Source organism: Rhinolophus ferrumequinum, chromosome 3 (assembly GCF_004115265.2).
Source record: "Rhinolophus ferrumequinum isolate MPI-CBG mRhiFer1 chromosome 3, mRhiFer1_v1.p, whole genome shotgun sequence".
NCBI classification, from domain to species: domain Eukaryota; kingdom Metazoa; phylum Chordata; class Mammalia; order Chiroptera; family Rhinolophidae; genus Rhinolophus; species Rhinolophus ferrumequinum.
In genome coordinates, this window is record NC_046286.1 from 61,304,585 (window position 1) to 61,323,745 (window position 19,161).

The window sequence follows — 19,161 nt, forward strand, 5'->3', positions numbered from 1 at the left end:
TTGGCCACTGTGAATAATGCTGCAGTGAACACAGGGGTACATATATCTTTACGAATAAGTATTTTCAATTTTTTCAGGTAGATACTCAGAGGAGGGATTGCCGGGTCATACGGTAGCTCTAGTCTTAATTTTTTGAGAAACCTCCATACTGTTTTCCATAGCGGCTGCACCAATTTACATTCCCACCAGCAGTGTATAAGGGTTCCTTTTTTCCAGATTCTCTCCAACACTTGTTATTTCTTGTCTTGTTGATAATAGCCATGTAACGTTAGGTGGTGTCCCTAAACTAAGATTTTTAAAAGAGAATAAAGCATTTCCAATCACAATCTTTTTTTAAATTCAGGTATACTTGACATATAACATTATATTAGTTTTAGGTGTACAACATAATGATTTGATATTTGTATATATTGCAAAATGATCACCACAATAAGTCTAGTTAATATGTTACCATACATAATTATAAAAATTTTTTCTTGTGATGAGAACTTTTAAGATCTACTCTCAGCAACTTCTAAATATGCAATACAGTATTATTAACTATAATCACCATGCTGTACATTACATCCCAGGTCTTATTTATTTTATAACCATAAGTTTGTACCTTTTGACTCCCTTCACCCATTTCACTCACCCCACCCTCACCAATCTATTCTCTGTATCTATGAGGCTTTAAAAAAAAAAAAAGATTTCATATATCAGTGAGATCACACAGTGTTTGTCTTTTTCTGTCTAATTTATTTCACTTAGCATAATGCCCTCACGGTGCGTTCATGTTGTTGGTAATAATACACACACACACACACACACACACACACACACACACATGCAGGCACACCACAGTTTCTTTATCTATTCATCCATCAGTGGACACTTAGGTTGCTTCCATATCTTGGCTATTGTAAATAATGCTGCAGTGAACATGGGGCGGGGAGTGCATATATGTGTATCTTTTCAAGTTAATGTTTTCATTTTCTTCAGAAAAATACCCAGAAGAGAAATTACTGAGTCATATGATAATTCTATTTTTTTATTCTTTTTGAGGAAACTCCATACTGTTTGTCATAGCAACTGCACCAATGTACAATCCCACAAACAGCATAGAAGGGTTCCCTTCAATAGTCATTCTAACAAATGTGAGATAATATCTCATTGTGGTTTTGGTTTGCTCAGCAACTTTTCATGTACCTGTTGACCATCTGCATGTCCTCTGGAAAAATGTCTATTCAGTTCCTCTCCCCATTTTTTTTTTCGAATTCTAAATGTATATACGTACTCTTTGATCCATTCCAGTACTAAGTATTTACCCAAGGAAGACTTTGCATACAAGAAATAGTATGTATAAAGCTATTCATTACAGTTTTGTGATTGCAAAAACACACAAACCTGTAAATACCTTGAAAAGCATCAATAGAGGACAAGTTAAATCAATTATGGTTCATCCTCACAATGGAACGTCATGAAGCAGATAAAAATAAAGTAGCACTTACGTACTCAAAATGGAAAAATCTCAAAGATTAACTGAATAAAATGGAAGGTGTGCAGTAGTGTAAACAGTAAGCCTCCATTTGTGTAAGGAAAACAGGAACACGTGTGTAACGCACAGGATGTCTATGGAAAGAAATGCAAGAAACAGTGCCTCTTGAGATGGACAATTGGTAGAAAGGGATTGAGGAGGGAAAGAGGCCACAAGTCTGTTGATTATCACAAGACTCAACACATAATTACATAGTAAGAATAGTAACTAGTTGCCCACTTTCTCCACTTCTATTCAACATAGTGCTGGAAGTTCTAGCCATAGCTATCAGACAAGAAAAAGAAATAAAAGGCATCCAAATCGTCAAGGAGGAAGTAAAATTGTCATTATATGCAGATGACATGATACTATATATAGAGAACCCTAAAGACTCCACCAAGAAACTATTAGAGCTGATAGATGAATTTAGTAAAGTAGCAGGATACAAAATTAATATTCCCCATTTTTTAATGAGATCATTTTTTTTGCTATTTCCAATCACAATCTTGAGAGAGTAAAGATTTTTGAATCTTACTAATAAATAAAATAACATAAAACTTAACTATTTACAATTTTACTTTTATTTCATCCTTAGAATTTTTGTATTATAGTGTACATATATATTGCTACATTAGTATAGATCTATAATTTGTATATAAATATGCATCATGTTTATTGATGGAGGTATGTGATGAAAAACCTTTGGAGACTACTGGTGTCATGGACTAGTGTGGCAACACCCCTGGCATCTATTCCTTTTCTTCCATCAAAATTCAGGGTCCAGTTTTCTTTGGAGAATGCCCCCACGTCCTTTGTGGTAGTCGTATGTGCTGTGTAAGACTGGTCCCACCCCAACTCCAGGAGCACCCCTGTTTGGCTTAAGTCAGTCAGAAGATCCCATCCCCCTTGGGCGTTGTGGCTGGCTTAGGGACCGGTGTGGGATCAAATCTCGTCCTCACAGAGATAGAGGGAAATATCTACCAAGGGTTTCTGACAGGCAGCTTCCTCAATCTTCCAGGTGCTCCTAGAAGAGAGACCCTGTCTTTCTCTGGACTGTGTACCATACAGATAGAGGCAAAGCCTGGCCTGGCATTGCTACAGTGAGTTCTGAAGCCTGGAGGTGCTGCCAACATACACAGGGGGGCAGAGTAGAAAGAAACCAAGAAATTCCTTTTATTTTGTTGGTGTTTTATATTACTCAAAACATGAAAAGTCCCCATTAAAAGAAAAATTTAGCTGGACTATGGAACAGATACATCGTATCTGTTCTGGAATATGGGTGGGCTGAATTGCTGGTTAAATTAAGACTTGTTCATTAAGTCTTTCCTGAAGCTCTGCACATCAGAGCAAAGTTGGATTGATGGGGGTCCCAATTCTCAGGGCACCTCATCCAATTTCAGCAAAAGCTCAACTTGCTGAAAATTGGCACCTGATATTTTCTGCCTCCTTTTTTGGTAACTTTACCATGCTATGGGGACAGAGCCCCAGAGAGCAGTTTCCAGGCTCTCGGCCTCACGTGGAAGGGTGCTGGTTCGGGTAGTAGATGGCTGTCAGCTGTGGCTGGTTGGCCGTCAGCTATAACCCTTGAGCCCTTGGCCGCTAATATAACTGCCCCGGCTGCGCTGGGGAGTGGAGTTAAGGGGAGTCGAGGAGAGTCATTGGTCGGTTGGCAGAAAAGCAGACAGCAGGTCGCACGTCGTGTGAATCCAGCCTCCAGTGAGACTATAGTGGTGTGACTCCCCTACCTATGGCTCCGTGGGTGTTCTTTTTTGGCCTCACCATGTCCTGCGTTCTTATGTGGGGAGCAGGAGCAGAGACCCCGCAGGCCGCCCCGCGTGACAAATGGCGCAGCGAGCAGGGTGTGGTGTCGGCCGAAACTCTCCGGAATATGCTGGAGCAGTTTACACATATAAAAGCTCAGTTTCGTAAGCAGGGTATGGTGCTGGCCAAAACCTACCGAAGCATGGTGGAGCGGTTTGTGCGTGTGAGAGCTCAGCTTTGGGAGGCCCATGAGGAGCGACACCGGGAACGGGAGGCGGGTCTGCCTGGGAGACTCAAGCCTCCAGCTGGCACACCACCTTCTTGGCCATGGAAGGCGTTGCCTTCATTTTGATGATCTGCTGCGGCCTTAGGCTCCGAGGGTTGTGGACATCTTACAAGGAGGCCTCCACCCACTCAGACACCTGGCACGGCGAGCAAGATTCCGACCAGGTAGGAATGGAGTCTGACTCTGGGCAGGAGGACGTGTGGCCCCCACACAGTGTGTGGTGTCCGGTGGCCACTGTTCTCAGGAGTTGGACCCCCAAGGAGGGGTGGGAGGACATGGATGGCTCTCCGGCCAGCGTGGAGAGGGCCCTGCAGGCTCTGGCTGAGCGGTTGCTAGAGGAGGTGAAGGCTACAGCCGGCTGCGTGGGCTGGATGTTCCTCACAGCCTTGAGTCTCAACACGGAAAATGCGCTTAATGAAATGGCCCAGGTGCCGGACCAGGTGTCCCGGTTGGAAGCGCTGGAAGCTCGGGTCCGCCTGTTAGAAGAGGGGCCCCACAGTGGAGACTCTGAGGCAGAGGCGGAGGAAGCGAGTGGACACAATGTAGCTCCCAACCCCCAAGCCCGGCCAATCTTGAAGCAAAGGGTAAAACGTGAGCAACCTTTGGGCCCCAGGGGCATTGCTGCCGGCAACCCAGCTGTGACTGAGTTCACAACCTACACCCCTTACACTTCCACTGAGTTGCAGGATCTGGGGAGGCGGTACTGACAGCGCCCTGGAGAGCCAGTCTCGGCTTGGCTATTACGTTTATGGGATGAGGGGGCAGACAACATTCTCTGCTCCCCAGGTGAGATGGAAAAGCTAGACTTCGTGACAGTGCATCCGTCCCTGCGACAAACGTTACAGAATTGCCATAGGTTGGCCCACGACCAGGGCAGCCATTCTCTAATGGAGTGGCTCACTGCTGTGGTATGCACAGTATGGGGACAGGCTGGCGACCTGCCAGACACTGTGAGTCAATGGCAGTCATGTACAGAACTTACTCAAATCATCCATGAAATGGGTATAAGACATGCTATTGTCAACCCTAATATGCAGGGGCCGGATGACGAGCTTTTGACAGCCAGCATGAGAGATCTGGTTTTGGATACTGCACCTGCGAGTGCTTTTGGATCCTTGGTTGCCATTCTTACACCCTATGTGGGGCGATGGATCCATGAAGTTACAACTGCCATGGCCACCCTAGGGGATGTTGAAAGCCAGAGGCGAAGGAAGTTAAGACCAGAGGTTCGCGCAGTTGAGACCTGGAACCCAAATCAAAAGTAAAGGAGCGAGGTCGCAGGCCTCAGAGAGTAACACGCGCAAAGTTGTGGCGTGATCTCGTGGCAGCAGAGGTCGATCGGAAGAAAATAGACTGACAACCCAATGCACTCCTGCTGGAACTTTGGAAACAGTTGCGTCTGGAACAGCAATTCCGGAGAAGCCTAAAGGAGAAGTCTGGGAAAGCGCGACCCGTGTCCCTCCAGGACTTCATGCAGCCGCTTGAGGCCAACTCCTTTCAGCTTAATTAGGGGTGGGGCCAAGGTACCTAAACAGAGGGGATGAGCAGGGACCGGAGGCCCCATTTGGAACTATCCATACATTGGTCCCCTTCTAATGTGCAGAGGGTTTTGGCACTAGTTGACACTGGCGCAGACTGCAGTCTTGTCTATGGGAATCCAGAACTGTTCCCCAGACCAGCAATCTGCATTGATGGCTACAGGGAAAAGACTGTGACTGTGAAAGCTGTTTCCTTACCACTGGGTATAGGAAGGCTTCCCCTTCGTACCTACAAGGTTTACGTCTCCCCCGTTCCGGAGTATATTCTAGGGGTGGACGTGCTACATGGCCTCAGCTTACAGACGTCAGTAGGAGAGTGTCGTCTCCGGATCCGGGTGGTGAAAGCGGTAACACGCAGGCATGCTCACCACCCTCCTCAAGTGTTGCCACAGCCCTGGCGCGAGGTTACAGTGTGACAGTACCGCCTGCCAGGAGGGCAGGAGGAGATTGGATGTACAATATTGGAATTGGAGAAGGCACATATTGTGAGGCCAACGCACAGTCCCTTTAACTCCCCAGTATGACCTGTCAAGAAGCCAGATGGGACCTGGCGAATGACTGTGGATTATAGGGAGTTAAATAAGGTGACGCCACCCTTGCACGCTGCAGTGCCTTTAATTCACGATTTAATGGATCGTCTGCCTGGGAACATATCACTATGTAGTGGACTCGGCCAATGCTTTTTTCTCCATTGACATTGCACCCGAGTGTCAAGAGCAGTTTGCTTTTACTTGGGATGGGCGGCAGTGGACTTTTCAAGTCCTTCCGCAAGGATACTTGCACAGCCCCACTATCTGCCACGGGCTCGTGGCCCAGGATTTGGCACAGTGGGATCGCCCATCCTCTGTGGCCTTGTTTCATTATGTCGATGATACTTTATTAACATCAGATTCTCTTTCTGATTTAGAGCAAGCAGCTCCCTCTCTTCGCCACCTGAAGTCATGCGTCTGGGCGGTGAATGAGGAAAAGATCCAAGGCCCTGGTTTATCCGTCAAGTTTTTGGGTGTTGTGTGGTCGGGTAAGACAAAAGTCATACCTGAGGTGATTATTGACAAGATACAAGCCTTTCCCCAGCCGACCAAGGTCTCCCAACTGCAGACATATTTGTGTCTGCTAGGATATTGGAGGGCGTTTGTACCCCATTTAGCACAAATGGCAAGGCCCTTGTATAATATGATAAAAAAAGGGGGCCTCATGGGATTGGACAGAGGCTGTAGAGCAAGCCTTCGTTGCCACAAAACGGGCAGTGCAGCAGGCACAGGCTCTGCAAGTAGTGGACCCCGGCCGCCCATTTGAACTTGATGTTCACGTAACCCAAGAGGGGTACGGATGAGGCCTCTGGCAATGGCAGGAGTGTCTCCGGTTGCCAGTGGGATTTTGGTCCCAATTGTGGAAAGGAGTGGAGGTCCGCTACTCTCTAATAGAGAAACAGCTGGCTGCTGTGTATGCAGCCCTTGTGGCCACAGAAGCCATCACAGGAACGGCACGGGTGTTGGTTCGAACAACATATCCCGTCCAGGGGTGGGTCCGTACGTGGACCCAGGGACCCAAAATGGGGGTGGCACAGACCACCACCCTCGCCAAGTGGGGTGCCTACTTGGAGCAACGTAGCACCCTTAGTTCAAGCCCTTTGAGCTCAGAGCTATAACAGGTCCTGCGGCCTGTGGAGCTTGTAGCCCAGGCTGAGCCAAGCGCTCTGCCTAGAAGGGAGGACTTGGAGCCCTCGCCCTACAAAGAAGGACAGCCCCCAGGACCTGAGGATGCCTGATTTACCGATGGTTCTAGCCGAGGGGCTGCAGCTGTTTGGACGGCTATTGGTGTGCAGCCTAAAACAGACACCATTTGGTTTGATACTGGGGTGGGCCAGAGTAGCCAGTGGGCTGAATTACGGGCTGTGTGGATGGTAATCAGCCACGAGCCTGGGCCCCTAGTTATTTGTACTGACAGCTGGGCAGTGTTCCGGGACTTAACGTTGTGGCTCCCTACATGGAAACACCAAAACTGGTTGGTAGGACACCGTCCACTGTGGGGTCAAGCCATGTGGCAGGACCTCTGGGACCTAGGGCAGAGAAAGGAGGTGACCCTAATGCATGTCACAGGTCACTCCCCCTTAGTGTCCCCAGGTAATGATGAAGCAGATGCCCTAGCACGGGTCCGATGGTTAGAACGGGCTCTTGTCACTGATGTGGCCCATTGGCTGCATAGGAAATTGCAGCACGCCGGAAGCCGAACCATGTGGCAGGTGAGCAGACGCTGGGGTCTGCCTTTGAAATGGCAGGAGATAGCAGATGCCTGCTATGACTGTGCCGTCTGTGCCCAGGACAGCCCCCAAAGGCAGAGGCTCCCCTGGGAGACACAGCAGATTACGCGAGGGAGGGTGCCCCTCACTCGCTGGCAAGTGGATTACATTGGACCTCTACCTAAGGCCCACAATACGATATAAGTGTTTACAGCAGTGGACACTGCTACAGGGTTGATGTTTGCTTGGCCGTGTCCTCCTGCGGATCAGCGGCATACAGTGGTCACTCTTACACGGCTGTGCGCCCTCTGGGGTCACCCACAAGTCAATGAAAGTGATGGGTACCCATTTTTCGGGGCAAGAAGTGCAGCACTGAGCTGCCAGGATGGACATGTAATGGTTGTTTCATGCTCCGTATAATCCACAAGCAGCTGGCATGATTGAATGCTATGATGGCCTTTTGAAGCAAGGTCTCCGGGTGTCAAAACACCCTCCCACGATGCGTGACTGGGCCTTGCGTCTATGGGACATCCTGAGAGTCCTGAATGAGAGACCATGGAAGGGAAAGCCCGCACCAGTAGAAGCTCTGCTACATCGAACGGCCGCTCCCATTCAATTACAAGTTACCACCAGTGAGACTCTGTTAAAGCCAGGCTACGGCAGGAATGGAAACATTTTGCTGCCAGCACCCACATGCTTGAAAGCAGGGGAACGGCAGCAATGGACTTGGCCCTGGCAGGTCAAAAGCCCCCACTGTCGATGGTTGGGCCTGATAGCCCCATGGGGGGCCGGTTTGACTCATGATTTGCAAATGACGCCAGGGGTGGTGGCTGAGTGGCCACCGCAAGTGACTGTAGTATACGGAGGTCCCAATACCGGGATGATTTTGCGGGGAACCTATGTGCTCTCACTATGGCCTATTATGGGGTCCCCTGTTCTGTTACATGTTGAAACTATGCAGGGGACCCCAAGCACTGCCATAAAGGTCTGGTACCACAAACCGGGAAAGGTGCCAGTGGCAGCAACCCTCCTTTCCCAGGACAAAAAGCTAGCGTGTATCCTCCCAGATGGAAGGGATTTGCCATTGTTGGTTCCTAAGACTGCTGTTTCTTTTCGTCCGTAGGTACCAATAGGCTAATATGGCACAGGGACCCTCGCAGAAGACGCTTGTTGCTAGATTGTGATGCGAGACCCTGTAGGGGTAGAGTGTGGGGACAGAGCCCCAGAGAGCAGTTTCCAGGCTCTCGGCCTCACGTGGAAGGGTGCTGGCTCGGGTAGTAGATGGCTGTCAGCTGTGGCTGGTTGGCCGTCAGCTATAACCCTTGAGCCGTTGGCCGCTAATATAACTGCCCCGGCTGCGCTGGGGAGTGGAGTTAAGGGGAGTCGAGGAGAGTCATCGGTCAGTTGGCAGTAAAGCGGACAGCAGGTCGCACGTCGTGTGAATCCACTCTCCAGTGAGACTATGGTGGTATGACTCCCCTACCTATGGCTCCGTGGGTGTTCCTTTTTGGCCTCACCGTGTCCTGCGTTCTTATGTGGGGAGCGGAAGCAGAGACCCCACAGGCTGCCCCGCGTGACACATGCTCTCAACCAATCAGTTTGTTTTTGCCTATTTTATACTAAGGGGTAAATGAATTATGGGTCCAGTGGATTCTTCCTCCCAGGGTGTGTTTTGCAAGGGACAGAAACTGATTATTCAGGGAGCATGGGAGATGAAAAATGGAATTTGCATGTCCATTCGCTGCGCGGCCACAGGGTGGCAGGAGGAGATCAGTAAACACAGGCAAAGACCTGTGTCCTCTGTGCTTTGCAGAGGACGCTCTGGGAACGTTTGCTCCTCTTTGAGAAAAACCACAACCTGCCCGCTCCTGGCCAGCTCGCCCTCTGAGTAAGTTAGTAGGGAGAAAATTACTTCTCTTTTATCAAGAGTTCCCTGTAAAACAATAAGAGGTGCTGAGGGAAAAAAGTAGATGCTTAAGTTTGACAGAGACGGTAACTGAGAGGGAGGATACGGTATGTTTCTGCTGCGTCCTCTCTTTCTTCAACTGCAAAATAGTGATTCTGGATGTGACCTACCTCACTGTGATACAGCAGGAAAGAGGTAAGATGAGTAAAGTGCCCTGAGAGTCGCAGAGGAAAGATATTTTTCTAGCAAGATTGGCATGAGTGCACTGTGTGCGTCTGACCCTCCCAGAACCTTCTGGGCACACATGACGTACCCCCCGTATTTTGGTGACTGTGGACCGTGCGATGGTCTCTGAATGTGCTTCTCCTTCTGACATTATCTTCTCCTTAAGTAAGATAGGGACACCAACTGAGTTAACAAACGCCTGCCAGAAAGAGTTGCCTCTTGAAAGAGGTGGCAGAGGCAGAGGAGAGAGACATATTCTTTGTGAGGGAGGTTTCTGGGAAGGACAGATTTGGAGCCAGGTGCTGTGCTTCAGGTGTCAGCCTTGTTCTGAGCGGGCCTGATTGTCTCCCACGTGGAAACGAAGGAATGCCTATCTCGTAGGCCTCTCATCGGCTCAGCAGAGATGATGGGAAACTTTAATGGTGATCGGAATAAACTTTGTACGTAATCTGCTTGGCAGTTCGAGACTGTCTCTTCCCAGTCCTTTGTGTTGGATTTCACCCTCTTCTGAGGATATCTGACTGCCTTCACCCGGGAAACTTGAAGTCGACGTGCTTAGAGACTCCTCATTGCATTAAGTGTGGTGGGCGGGGGGGGGGGGTACTGTCTCTGGCCAGCCGGTCGGCCAGTTTTGGCTTCTTTGTCTAGTGAGTAACTCCATCCTATTTCATAAATATCATTGTTATTTCTTGGCATCTTAAGCTGTGAGATGAGCAGCATCACTGGGATCACTGTATGTTTTCATTTTAACCAGGAAATTCTTCTGGAGACTTCACCAGAGGTCTTCCTGTTCCCATCCTGACCCTCCACATGTCTTACATATGGTGGCAGGGAGGTGAAAATTAAAATGAGCTGTAGAAGACTCTAGAGTTACTAGGATGAAAGCACTAGGGGAAAAGGCCGAGTGCTCAGGCCCTGGCAAGGAGGTTCGCTCATGGGACCTGGTTTTCTCCAAGTGCAGCCAGGGAACCGTCTCAGACAGGCTCTTAGGAAAACTGGAAAATCTGGCCTAAGAACAAACCCTTCTTTAGTCAGAGCCCAGTTTTCCGGAATGGGCACTGGGAGAATGGCTAGTGGTTCAAATGAAAGGAATTTGAGAAATAGAACTAAAGTGAAGACGTGTCGTTGGTACAAAACAACTTTAGAACAAGGAGGCATTGGTGGAGCTTTGCTCTGGAAGTGCTGAGAAGGCTGTAATCAAATGGCGAGCCCAGCTGCTGGCTCGCTGAGTGCAGCCTGCTGTGTGATTGAATGCGCACAGGGAAGCCCTGATGTTGGCCATTTTGAACGGATCCAGGGGACAATGGCAGCTGGCAGCAGCAAGAGCGGGGAGCCCACAGCAAGGGGGTTAATGATGATCCACAGCAACCCCCACAGAGAAACTGATGTCAAACAGCATCTCATGGATGCTTCCAGCAAGGATGGCAGTGGCAAGGGGTTTCAGGAATATTAGAATAGCATTTGACTCAGGACAAAAAGTAGATCAATCCACTCTGGTTAATTGCAGGGTTCACACAGGCAAAACAATGGTGCCGATACTGACTGAGGCCTCCATTGACAAGCCCCAGTTTCACTTCCCAAGATTGTTTTGAAAAATTACACTTTTTGGAGAAAAATGCTCCGAACTTGGGTCTCATCCCTGAGGTGATTGATTTACTTTTCAGCAAGTATTCAAGTTTTTAAAGTTATGCAAGATTAGAATGAGGGTGGTGGTGCTGGTGGTTATAAAACCCAGAGTAAATTTTAAAAGCTTTATTATATAGTTTATCTTTCTTTAAAAAAGGATTTTCCCCCCAGCCGAATCTTTCCTGTGACAATAGTTACAGGCCAACTAAGGCAGAAGACCAAAGACATCAAGCCCATCATCCACTACACAGATTCCCTTTGCTGATGAGAACGTGTTGGCATCTTTCCTTAGCCTCATCCGAAAAGAAAAGGAAGCCAGGGATCTAGGAACTGGGATAATCGGTTCCAGTTGGTTCCAGATACATTTTATTCATATTTTTTATCCTTTTTTTCCCCCCTCTTAAAGAAGTCCCTCTATGATTCCTTGTAATATTGGTTCGGTGGTGATGAACTCCTTTAGCTTTTTCTTGTCTGAGAAGCTCTGTATCTGTCATTCGATTCTAAATGATAACTTTGCTGGGTAGACTAATCTTGGTTGAAGGTCCTTTGTTTTCATCACATTGAATATTTCCTGCCACTCCCTTCTTGCCTGCAAAATTTTTGTTGAGAAATCACCTGATAGTCTTAGGGGAGCTCCCTTGTAGGTAACTAACTGCTTTTCTCTTGCTGCTTTTAAGATTCTTTCTTTGTCTTTAATCTTTGGCATTTTAATTGTGATGTATCTTGGTGTGGGCCTCTTTGAGTTCATTTTGTTTGGGACTCTTTATTTCCTGGGCTTGTATGTCTATTTCCTTCACCAGCTTAAGGAAGTTTTCTGCCATTATTTCTTCAAATAGGTTTTCAACTCCTTGCTCTCTCTCTCTCCTTCTGGGACCCTTGTGATGCGAATGTTAGTATGCTTGATGTTGTTCCAGAGGCCCCTTAAATTATCCTCATTTTTTTTTATTTTATCTTTTTCCTTTTTCTGTTCTGTTTGGGTGTTTTCTGCTGCCTTATCTTCTAAATTGCTGATTCCCTCTTCTGCTTCATCTGATCTACTGTTGATTCCCTCTAATGTATTCTTCATTTCCATTATTGTATTCTTTATTTCTGACTGGTTCCTTTTTATGTTTTCTATCTCCACTTAATGTTTCCTATCTCTATGTTGAAGTTCTCCCTGAGATCATTGAGCATCCTTACAACCAGTGTTTTGAACTCTGCATCTGGTAGATTGCTTGTCTCCATTTTATTTAGCTTTTACACGGGACATATTTATTTGGCTCCCCATTTTGCCCGCCTCCCTGTGTTTGTTTCTATGTATTAGGTAGGGCCGCTATGTTTCCCAGTCTCAGTATGAGTGGCCTTATGTAGTAGGCGTGCTGTGGGGCTCAGTGGTGCTCTCTTCCTGGTCACCTGAGCCAAGTGCTCCAGGTGTGTCCCTTGTGTGGGTTGTGTGTGCCCTCCTGTTGTAGTTGAGCCTTGGTTACTGTTTGCACACCAATGGGAGGAATTGACCCTTGGGCTGATTGGTTGTGAGGACTGGCTCTGACTACAGTGGAGGAGCTGTTGTGCAGGTGCTGACCCTATGGAGCAGGATTCACTTTGGTGCCTGCCCAGTGTGCCCTGTGGTTGTATCATCCCCTGAGGCAGCTGGGTGATGCTCCAGCTGGGTCCGAAGCTGGCCAGTGGGTGTGCTAGCTACGGGGCTATGAGGGCCCCCTTTTAGTGTCAGAAAAAGCCAAGGTCTCTCCCATGATTGTGGCTCTACTTTATTATCCATTGATTGAGAAAAATTCATAATAAGTATTTAAAACAGAACCTAAATACTATTCAAAAATAGTCATGTATGGATATGTGAGATCTTGTTTTTCAATCTTACGCAATGGTTAGAGGATATTGGCAGGTGCCTTTGTAACAGCTCCTGTAAACCCAGGAAGGGAAGCAGCTAAGAAATATCCCCACCCTTGAGAAGACTCTCATCTAGTGTTTAAAAAGGGGCCTACTCAAGGTGTGACTCCCACAGCCTTGGCATTAGCATAACACTGAGCTTTGGGACAAGGCAGGCCATTTCTTGGTACTTGACACAGTATCCTCTACCACGAGGTCAACTCTGGAAGCTTTGCTGAATAGCTAAGGACTACTGAGGGGAATGGAAGGAACAGAAGGTAGCTCTGCAGCCTGACATACCAGCAGCCCCCAGGGAAGCCAAAAAGGGGAAAAGTAAGGTGGAGGTTATCTGTTTCTCACCCATCCTTCTACCTCAGGACCTTAACTCCACGCTGGCATGCCATCGCCTGGTATAGAGGTAGGACAGTTCTCCTTTCTACCCTCTCCCACTCAAACAGTGAATGTAAAGACCAGATCCCCTGTGGCCAGAAGCTGACCAGGACCCCCGATCCCTGCACATGAGAGGAGCAGGTGGCTGTCTAGTGGCTCAGTGCTTGGGGTCTTCCTTGAGAACCTCTCCAAAGCCTAGCCTGCTGGAGAAATGCAAACCTTGTAGATGGAAATTTAGTCTGAAGTCCTTCTGGCTTATTATAGGCTCATTTCAGTGCTTTGAAAAATAGAGTTCACCTTTCTACCTAGAGATTAGTCCTCTTCTTCTGGATACTTTAGAGGGAAGTGATAAAGACAAAATAAATCAGCAGCCTGGTACTCCAAGACCAGCCAGTGGTCAGAGTTTGCTTGATGGAGGGAGAGGGGGCAAGTCTGTTTCCCATCCCCTGCTTTCTGGGGAGAGATCAGAAGAGCAAAGTCTTCTTTCTAAGAGGCAAGGAGTTGTCATGTGAGTTCTTAGTCTCCTGGCTAAGCACCGGAGAACACAGTGGAGCAAACTAAAATTTTGTATTTTATATTTGAGTTAGGGACGTGGTGGCAACCACGGGGAGGAAATCTAATTGGGCCATATTCATAACAAATCACAGGTCACCAGGAAGTTTGGTAGAGCCCAGAGCTGGACGCAGGTAAAGAAAATCAAACTTCCTAAAGAACACTTCTAAAACATACTAAGGGAAACTGATAGAAAGCAGGTTGTCTTCGAGTAATGCCAACTCAGCAGAAATAAGGATCTCCCAGAGCAGTAGATTTTCTGTGGTTAGAAGCCAAGAGTCTGGTGACTTTATAACAATATTTTTCTCTTCTCCTTTGCACTCAGGAGCACTTGGCATTCTTTAGCATAAGGCCATGATTATATTAGATACCTGCAAAAGGCTCCAATAAAAATGTCATTTGGTGTAGCTCTGATTCTTTGCTGATGCAATAAAAGGTCAGCGCCTGTTACCAATGGCACCCTCCATGGGCAGGAACTGTGGTTTAAATATTGACTGTCTCAGTGCTCAGTGGTATCCCAGGTAAGGGAAGATTCCAAAGATCAGTCTATCTTTTGTCCCTCCTCCCCTTCTGTCCTCCCTCCTCTCCTTCCCTCCTCCTTCTCTCCCTTTCTCCCTCCCTCCCCGCTTCCCTCCTTTTAAATTTTTTTCACATTTAATATTATTTTATATTAGTTTCAGGTGTACAGCATAGTGGTTAGACGTTTATATAATTTAAGAAGTGATCCCCCTGACTAGCCTAGTACCCACCTGGCACCATACATAATTATTGTAATATGGACTACATTCCTTATGTTGTACTTTATAGTTCCACTGCCAATTTGTACTTCTTAATCCCTTCCCCTTTTTCACCCAGTCCCCCAACCCAACTCCCATCTGGTAATGATCAGTCTGTTCTCTGTATCATACTGTTTCTGTTTTGTTTGTTCGTTTCTTTTGTTCTTTAGATTCTACATATAAGTGAGATCATATGGTATTTGTCTTCCTCTGTCTGATTTGTATCACTTAGCATCATGCCCTCTAGGTCCATCTATGTTGTCATACTTCCTTTTACATTTATTGCGTGCCTGCTGTGTGCCGGAGATACAAAGACAAATTAGACACACCCCCTGGCCTTATTAAGCTTCCAGTCTAGTAGGGAAACAGCAAAGATGGCCCTTGTTACAAAAAGGAACTACATCTAATGGTTAAAAATAGGTAAACCATGAAGAAATAACAAATGCCCTCAAACCTGTAAAGAAGGGAAAACAAAATAGTTCTTTGTCATTTTATCTGAGTCTCAATCATATGGGCCAGAAGTTTTGTTTGTAAAAGGGTGCAAACAGAAAGTGTCAGGTAAGTGCTTGTTGAAGAAATTAATTAACACACAGATACTAGTGCTACAAATTGCCTCTGAGATTCTAGTCTGGCCCTTTCCATTTTCTAGGAGAGGAATTTGAAACTTGGGAAGGTCAAAGGGCCTGGAGCCGAGGATGGAGCAGAGAACAGCAGCCACGTGTCCTCGTCTCTGTGCTCTTTCTCCCACATTGATCCCTGGCCTGGGCATTCGACAGGCGATTTTGAAATTTTGTTTGTTTATTTTAACCTCTTTATTAAGGTATGATTGACATACAAAAAGCTGTACGTATTTAATGTGTACAACTTGATGAATTTGGAGATAAGTATATACTTGTGAGAGCATCATCACAATCAAGACCATAAACTTATCCATCACCTCTAAAAACTTATTTCCTTCCTTCCTTCCTTCCTTCCTTCCTTCCTTCCTTCCTTCCTTCCTTGCTTTCTTTCTTCTTTCCTTCCTTTCCTTCCTTCCTTCCTTCCTTCCATTAAATTATTATCTTTTGTGATAAGAGGACTTAGCATACCATATACCCTCTCAGCAAAATTTGAAGTATACAGTACAGTATTGTTAACTAGGCCCTACGCTGTAGAGTAGATCTCCAGAATTTGTTCATCTTGCATAACTGAAACTTGGTCCCCTTTGGCTGACAACTTTCCACAACATACAATTTTTAAAAAAGGGAGTGAGACACAATCTTTGACCTCACGTAGCTCAGCATCTGGGAGGGAAGATCCCATTGCAGAAGGACTAAGGCTACTGCCAAAAAAGAAGGAAGTGGGTTTCTGGGCATTAAGTGAGAGAATAAACTAGTCTTAAAAATGTTTAAGAGGAATCCTTTATACCAAGCGAAATGTGGTTCTGCTGCGTTAGTGCTGTGTGGCCTCCTGTAATGTTCCCTTCAGGCAGTGAACTCTGTCAGCTCAAGCAGCGGGTGTGTGAGGTCAGAGCCAGGGCCTGGTCCCCAGTGGAGCTTCCAGGGGGCCATCGGCAGCATACCTCCTACCCAGCCATCTGTTTTCCAGATGACAATGAAGGGACACAGAGATGAGGATGGAAACTGTACTAATGTGGAGAGAGCATGGTCTTTGCAGTCAGCTAGACCTGGGTTCAAGTCCCAGCTCGGTCCGGGCCTCAGGGCCTCAGCTCGGAAACCTCCAGGCTGTGGCTTCAATTTCCTCATTTATGAAATGGGGAGAACATCATCTCCTTTATAGGGCTGTTGTGACTCAGTGATGATTAAATATCGTGGTTTGATGGGGAAAGGCCCCCCAGGGATTTGTAGGGTGTTATTAATGTTCTATTTCTTGACCTGGGTGTTAGTTATAACTGTGCACGGCTACATAAACTGTAAACTGTTCTGTGATTTTCTGTAAGTATTTCTTGATAAAAAAGTTTTTGAAAAAAGGAGCTAGGATTACCAACCTCTTAGCTACAGAACAAGTGAAAAATACGGATCTTTTCAGATATTTTAAATGCCTCTGTTTCATATAAGGTAAGTTGAAAGATTGAAGGTTAATAAACATTTTTAAATATATGTATGAGAGAATGAATTAGCATTGGGTGAGACCACATTAAGGACCTGTAGAAGGAATTTTCTAAGTCATCGAATATTCTCATCTTCTGCGTATTTCTTCAATCCAAAAGTTAAGCAACAATTGCATGAGACTTTTGGCCTGGCCTAATTTCAATATTAATGTACTACAATAGTGAAAAAGTGGAGAGGGACTAACTTAAACCATATATAGACGAACTAGTTCTTATACTCTTGCAAAAGGGATGCAATTCTAATTGTTCACTTGGGGGATCAGTTTCAAAAGAACAGTTTATTGATAATATTGAGTTTATAGGGGGAAAATAGTTCCGAGTAGCCATTTCTTTTAGACTGGGCCTCATGGAATTCTTTCACCTGTGGTTTTTCCAGATCAGGTCTGATTCTCTATTTGGCAAGTAAAGAAACTTGATTTTGTCACTTAATCCAGAACACTGGGGACAGCTGACAGTGGCTTTTGAGGCCACTGACCTTCTCTTAGCTGTTGGGCCCTCCTCTGTGCTGCCTGTCCCCTGGAGAAAGGCTGGCCTGTGCAGGCCACTGTCTGTCCTGTTTCTAGGCTCCGTGTAGGTCACAACCCTTCCAGTTGGTTGTCATGACAACCCCTTCACTCTGCAACAACATATTTTTGTGGCACAAGTGAAAAAAGGGGGGGGGGCAAGCTCTAACCTCATCTTTTTATTTGTTGGTAAAATCTCCACAAACCCCAAAAGGAGTTCCACTCACCGTAGCGACTAGAAAGTCCTGATCAAAAGTGACTGGGTTTGGTCAGTTCCCTCCTCGTCGTGGCTATTGTGATGCTGCAGTGAACATGGAAGTGCAGACAGCATTTTGAGATAGTTGTTTTATTTCCTTTGGATCGATACCCAGAAGTGAGATTGCCGGGTCATAAGGCAGTTCTATTTTTAATGTTTTGAGGAACCTCCATACTGTTTCCCAGTGTGGCTGCACCAATTTACAAGGGGAGAGGTTCTTATGAGCGTAATGCTCATAATCTTGGACAGGCCGGAAGCTTTATGGTCTCTCAGCCCCTGCACACCTGTCGAAATGGAAGCTCCAGCACACTGTTGTTTGATGGATTTTCTAGGAGCTTGCCCCCTTCCCATGGATCCCACCTTAACTTTGTTTTTGGTCTCTTTGGTTTTCTTGCTTTCTTGCCAGCTCAGTGATTCATTTTTTTTTTTAATAGTAAAAAATCTTATCCAGCTTTAGTTTTCATCAAGAGGTTTGTTCCAGGTATCTACTCCACCATATTAAATTGAAGTACTTTAAAAAGAGCTTAGATAATGTATAATCCATTGCTAAGCAGAGTTGAGTTACGGTTTCTCCAGTGCTTCTGGTCCCTTCACTTTCTATTCAGAACAAATCTTCATCCTCTGAACACTGTACAGTGGCTGAGGGGCAATGGTGTACTGGCCAACTGAATTTCGGGGGGGAAAAAAAAAACTTGATTGATAGCATTTGCCAAATTTCTGTGAGGTAAATACTCCCACAATGGTCCATCTCGAGCTACCAATTTGATTCACTGAACAAAGAGTTGGGCAAAGGTGTGGACAGTTGCTTCTCATGAACTGGCAGGAGCCACTGTAGAGGTAGAAGACACAAGTTATCGCGGCTAAGTCAAATGCCCAGAGGTCAGGCGGACCCATACTTGAGGGACGAGGGCCTACTGAGGCCGAGGACAATGGAGAGCACAAACCCGCTAACTGGTGACATATGGCTATGGTGCCAGTATTACCAAATCTTCTAGTTTTTCAAGAAGAGTTAGAAATCTGGCTGTGGGGTGAAATCTCCTTTTTTTTAATGTTGGCAATTGACTCAATAACTGTAAAAGCACATGAGAGAGCCAAAAAAACTACCTGATGGGGCAGATTTGGCCAGACAACCACCAGCTTTGGACTGGTTGGATTAATGCTTGGGGTTGTGTGTGCTTATCTGGTTCCAGCCCCTTTCTCTAGGCCAAATGGCCCACATGAAGAGGTGGTGCAGAGCTGGGGGAGGAGCACATGCCACGGATTCTGACAGACCTCAGTTCAACTCCTGGGTCTGCCCACTCACTGTGTGACCCAGGGCAACACCCTAAAGAATCAGAGAAATGGTTCCTGCTGGGTTAAGTTGTTTTACAGATAAAGTGAGATATTATGTGTATGGGGTCTGCCCCTTTATGTGTAGTTTTCTTACGGATCTATCATCATTCTCATTCTTAAGCAGCAGCCACTTAGTCATAGCTGAGCACAAACACAGGAGTGTGCAGAGAGACCTCTAGCTCAGTGTTCTCAACCTTCAGTGCCTTAGATTTATCTAGAAAACATTTAAAAGAATATCAAAGCCAAACTCTACCCTTAAAGATTCTTCTAATTCGGTTG